Genomic DNA, 5,000 nt, shown 5'->3' on the forward strand with positions numbered 1-5,000 from the left:
CTTTCTCAATTGCGCCCCTCACATAGTCATCCAGGGTATTACAATCAGGGGAATTAGAAGACCAGAAATTCGGGCTTGGGCAGTCGTAGAAAATCTCCAACAATCACGTCTGGTTCCTTCCAGTGGTATGACGAAGAGATGAATCTTGCTGCCACACATATGACCTTCCAATGGCAATCCTCTCCAGCCAGAGTTTGATCCCAATCTGCAGCAGTTTCACAAAGCTGTCTGTGTAGAGCGTAACTCACTGCCTTTCAACGATGTGGCAATGAATTGTGGTGTGGTGCAGACCACACCACAGAACTCCTACTATGTCCCTTTCCAGTAGCTACAGATTCAGTCTCATGCGTGTGTCACATCTCACAGCCTTTACAGTATTCACAGAGCATTGAGCATCAGTCATGATGTTGGCATTTTGATATCCACCAAAAATTACAATGATACAGGAAACTCTTTTCAAATATTCAGAAATTTAATCTCAATGGTCTCCAACGCTGTTGACTGTTCACTAATGCATGAAGCTCTCGAGGAAAAGAAGTAGTCTAAACAAATCACCAAATTTGTGTATTTATAATATATACAAGCGCTCACCCGACCTTTGACCCAGTGTGTACTCTACACAAATGTATTCATAAAACATCTATCGTAATGCTTATGTATTAAGATCTTAGTTAAAGGTTACTAGTCGCTCCTCTCCAAAAGATAAAGTTTTAAATTCCAACCTGACTTGTCGTTACTTTGATGTTTCCTCTTCTCTGTAGCAGGCATTTCTATCTGCGTTACTTTGAAGTTGTTCTGTTAACGTATATCCTCTTAAGCTGGCTTTTCTAATGGCTTGAGACTCCAGCCTCTGTCGTTTCTTCTCTTGGGAAAGGAAGGGCATTGCAAGAATCAAACCCACGATCTAGCTATTGTGAGGGTAACACCCGAATCACTATGCCATACAGCTACTCACACATGCACACGAGTATACACATACATAGACTTATATATGTACGTATATGCATATAAAGCAATCAGTTTACACCTTTTCTCCATACTACCATGGGTTGTATGAGTATATTACCTATCCATTCTTTTTGTATCTGGATCCCCTCATGTTATTAACCCTTACCTGTTGTTCAAGGGGTCACTTATTCCAATGGTTCGTCTATTAACAGGGAAAATGATAATCTAATCGTTCATAGCTGAGCAATTTTCAGTAAAAGCAAATGGAAACACACACACACACACTCAAGCAGGTGTGTGCATATATATATATATATATATATATATTATATATATATATATATATATATATATATATGCATACGTACACACACACAAACACACAAATACTTCATTTTGGCAGTTGTTTTCACTGGTCCTCAGATTTTGTCCAGCGGTGTACGATGTGCTTCTCTCAGATTATCTCTATTTAATCCACTCAGAAGCCTTGATCAACCATGGGATTTAGAAGAAGGTTCTTGCCCAAGGTGTCATACAGTGGGAAAAAACTGGTGGTTGATGTTTGGAAGAGCATCCAGCTGTAAAATCCCTTTCCTAAATAGACAATAGCCCAGGGGAGTTTTTTCTACCTGGACGGCTCCTTGAATGCATGGAAGGTGGACGGTATGTGGTGATGATGATGATGATGTTAGTAAATATATATATATATATATATAATATAATTTTATATATATACATAATGGAAACTTATTAAATAATTATGAAATAGTCATAAAGATATTTGCAAAAATTTATAAAGTAAGCACTTGTTGATAGAGTCTGTCGAAATATTAGCAAAGTAGATGAGATCAAATCAAAGATCAATACAGGAAGTTTTATTGTACAAACTCTGTGTCATTGATACTTTTACTGGTTTTCCTAAATCTACCTGTCTTTAGAGAATCAACTTGTTTTTAATATAAAGTGCCCCCCACCCCAGCTGGGGTATGTTCCACAGATTTATAGCTCAAGATGTAAGCAGAGGAATGTACCTAACCTAGACACACAACACAATGACTGTTGTTAGGTTTATTAGTGTCAAGAAGAACATTCAGCTATGAATAATACTTTAGATAAACTGAAGTTTACAATATCAATGTTATCTTTTGCAAGACTTTAGAACCATCAACTTCTGTTTATTGTTGTTTAACTCATTTTATAAATGTTTTAAAAACTGTTTTGCTTTCTTTCTTTTTTGACTGATTTTATTCAAAAGACATGGCGAATATCAGACAGAACATTTTGAATGGTGACATTGAAGGAGTGGAAAGACTCTTAAAAATGGATCCAACAATAGTAAGTTGTTCTGTTTATTGCCTTCTCAAATTTGACTGTTTATTATTTCATACACAATATGAAATGTTTTATACACAATATGAAAAGTAGCCATGATATTTGTCCATGATATTTCATTTCTTTCTTCACCTCTTTTCTCTAATCCTCATCATCGACATTTTTATAAATATTTAACCAAACATTGAGACATGACAGAATTGATGGAATGTGAGTGAGAAAGAAATCCATCACACACTGCAATGGGGTGTTCTGGCGGGAAGTATTCAGTTCAAGAGATGAGAGACAGATGGAGACAGATCTCCCTAAGAGGAAGATCACATGGACTGACCTGTGGAGGCTGGAACCTTTGCACATCTCCTTCCTGCATGGAGCTGTGTATGACACACTCCCGACGCCAACAAACCAGCACAGATAAGGTTTGAGGGAAGACCAGCTGTGTAGACTTTGTGGGAAAGGGGCACTCTAGCACACATCTTGGAAGGGTGCAGAATAACTCTTTCTCAAGGCAGATACAAATACTTGCTCACACCCTGGAGCAGTAAAGGTGTAAGAATCATCATCACCAAGGGAAGATAACTGCCGCAATTCAGTTCGTGAAAGAGGGAGAGAAACCAGTAAAGCCAGCAAAAGCAATACACAGCTTGCTGCAAGGGTCTCAACCATGGGATATGAAGGTAGATTTAGGGAAGAGATTGCAGTTTCCGCAGGTTATCCATACAACCCTGAGGCTTGATGTGGTTCTCTGGTCTGTAAAATGCCCAGAAAAGTATCATAATTGAACGAACAGTCACGTGGAGAACGGGTTGTAACGAGGCCCATGAACGGAAGTGTGACAGATATAAGAGCTTTCTGCAGGCTCCATTCACTTTGGTGAATAGATAAAACACATCCTTACAGGTGTTATTAACTAGTATATATGTGTGTGTGTGTGTGTGTGTGTGTGTGTGTGTGTTTGCGTTTGTGTGTGTGTGTGTGTATGCATGTGTATCGATGCTAGTGTGTGTCCCTAACTGCTAATTGATAATCGGTGTTGGTGTATTAGCATCCCTGTTACTTAGGCCTGAAGCAAAAGAGAGCTATAGGTTGGTGCTAATAAGACAGAAAAGGAACCACACATAAAAGACAAAATCGAGGAGGAGCCCCAGCATGGCCGAAGTCTCATGACTGAAACAAGAAGAAGAGAGAAAGAAAAGGAAAGAGAAAAAAGAAGAGAGGAATAGAAAAATAAAGAAAGAAAAGGAAAATTGAGAGAGAATTATAGAGAAGACAAAAAGAGAAACGAAGCAGAGAAAGAAAGAGAAAAAAGGAGAGAAAAGATAAAGAGAATGAGATTGAAAAAAGAAAACGAGAGAGAAAAGAAAGGGAGAGAGAAAAGAAAAGTAGAGAGAGAGAGAGAAATGAGAGGAAGAAAGACAGAAATGAAAGAGTGAGAGAGAGGAAAAAGGATAAAAAGAAAACGAGAGGGAGAAAAAAGAGAGAGAGCGAGAAAAGAAAGAAAGAGAAAAAGAAACAAGAGGAAGAAAGAGAGAAATGAAAGAGTGAGAGTGTGGAAAAGGATAGAAAGTAAATGAGAGGGAGAAAGAAGAAAAAAAGTGAGAGAGCGAGAAAAGAAAGAGAGAGAGAAAAAGAAAGGAGAGAAAAAAGGGAAAAATGAAAGAGTGAGAGACAGGAAGAATGATAAAAAGAAAACGAGAGTGAGAAAGAAGGAGAAAAATGCATGATAGCGAGAAAGGAAGGAGAGAGAGAAAAGAAAGGGAGGAAGTAAGAGAGAAATGAATGAGAGAGAGAGAGGGAGAAGGATAAAATGAAAACGAGAGGGAGAAAGAAGGAGAGAAAAGTGAGGGGGCGAGAAAAGAAAGAGAGAGAAAAAGAAAGGAGAAGAAGAAAGAGAGAAATGAAAGAGTGAGAGAGAGGAAGAAGGATAAAAAGAAAAGGAGAGGGAGAAAGAAGGAGAAAAAAGTGAGAGAGCGAGAAAGGAAGGAGAGAGAGAAAGAAAGGAGAGGAAGAAAGAGAGAAATGAAAAAGTGAGAGAGAGAGGGAGGAGGATAAAAAGAAAACGAGAGGGAGAAAGAAGGAGAAAAATGTGAGAGAGCGAGAAAGGAAGGAGGGAGAGAAAGAAACGAGAGGAAGAAAGAGAGAAATGAAAGAGTGAGAGAGAGGAAGAAGGATAGAAAGAAAACGAGAAAGAGAAAGAAGGAGAAAAATGTGAGAGAGCGAGGAAAGAAAGAGAGAGATAAAGAAACGAGAGGAAGAAAGAGAGAAATGAAAGAGTGAGAGAGAGGAAGAAGGATAAAAAGAAAACGAGAGGAAGAAAGAAGGAGAGAAAAGAAAGAGAGAAAGAATAAGAAACGAGAGGAAGAAATAGAGAAATGAAAGAGTGAGAGAGAGGAAGAAGTATAAAAAGAAAACGAGAGGAAGAAAGAAGGAGAAAAAAGCCAGAGAGCAAGAAAAGAAAGAGAGAAAGAAAAAGAAACGAGAGGAAGAGAGAGAGAAATGAAAGAGTGAGAGAGAGGAAGAAGAAAAAAAAGAAAACGAGAGGTAGAAAGGAGAAAAAAGTGAGAGCGAGAGCAGAGAAAGGAGGAGGGGAGAGAAGAAGAGAAAGAAGCGAGGGGAAGAAAGAAAAGAGAGAAAAGAAAGAGAGAAATGAAAGAGTGAGAGAGAGGAAGAAGGATAGAAAGAAAACGAGAGTGAGAAAGAAGGAGAAAAAACGAGAGAGC

General features: G+C 38.4%; 1 long non-coding RNA gene across 2 annotated transcripts in view; it reads left to right on the forward strand.

Moving 5' to 3' along the window:
* The first annotated feature begins 1,321 nt into the window (after window positions 1-1,321).
* LOC118760921 overlaps window positions 1,322-5,000 on the forward strand; it is a 14,663-nt gene continuing 10,984 nt past the window's right edge. Inside the window, exon 1 of one of the 2 annotated variants that reach the window (XR_004997040.1) lies at window positions 1,322-2,283. This is a non-coding gene — a long non-coding RNA (uncharacterized LOC118760921). The remainder of the gene's footprint in view (window positions 2,284-5,000) is intronic. The other variant, XR_004997039.1, reaches the window with a different exon arrangement.

This window comes from Octopus sinensis, unplaced genomic scaffold, assembly GCF_006345805.1.
Source record: "Octopus sinensis unplaced genomic scaffold, ASM634580v1 Contig01863, whole genome shotgun sequence".
In the NCBI taxonomy this organism is placed as follows: domain Eukaryota; kingdom Metazoa; phylum Mollusca; class Cephalopoda; order Octopoda; family Octopodidae; genus Octopus; species Octopus sinensis.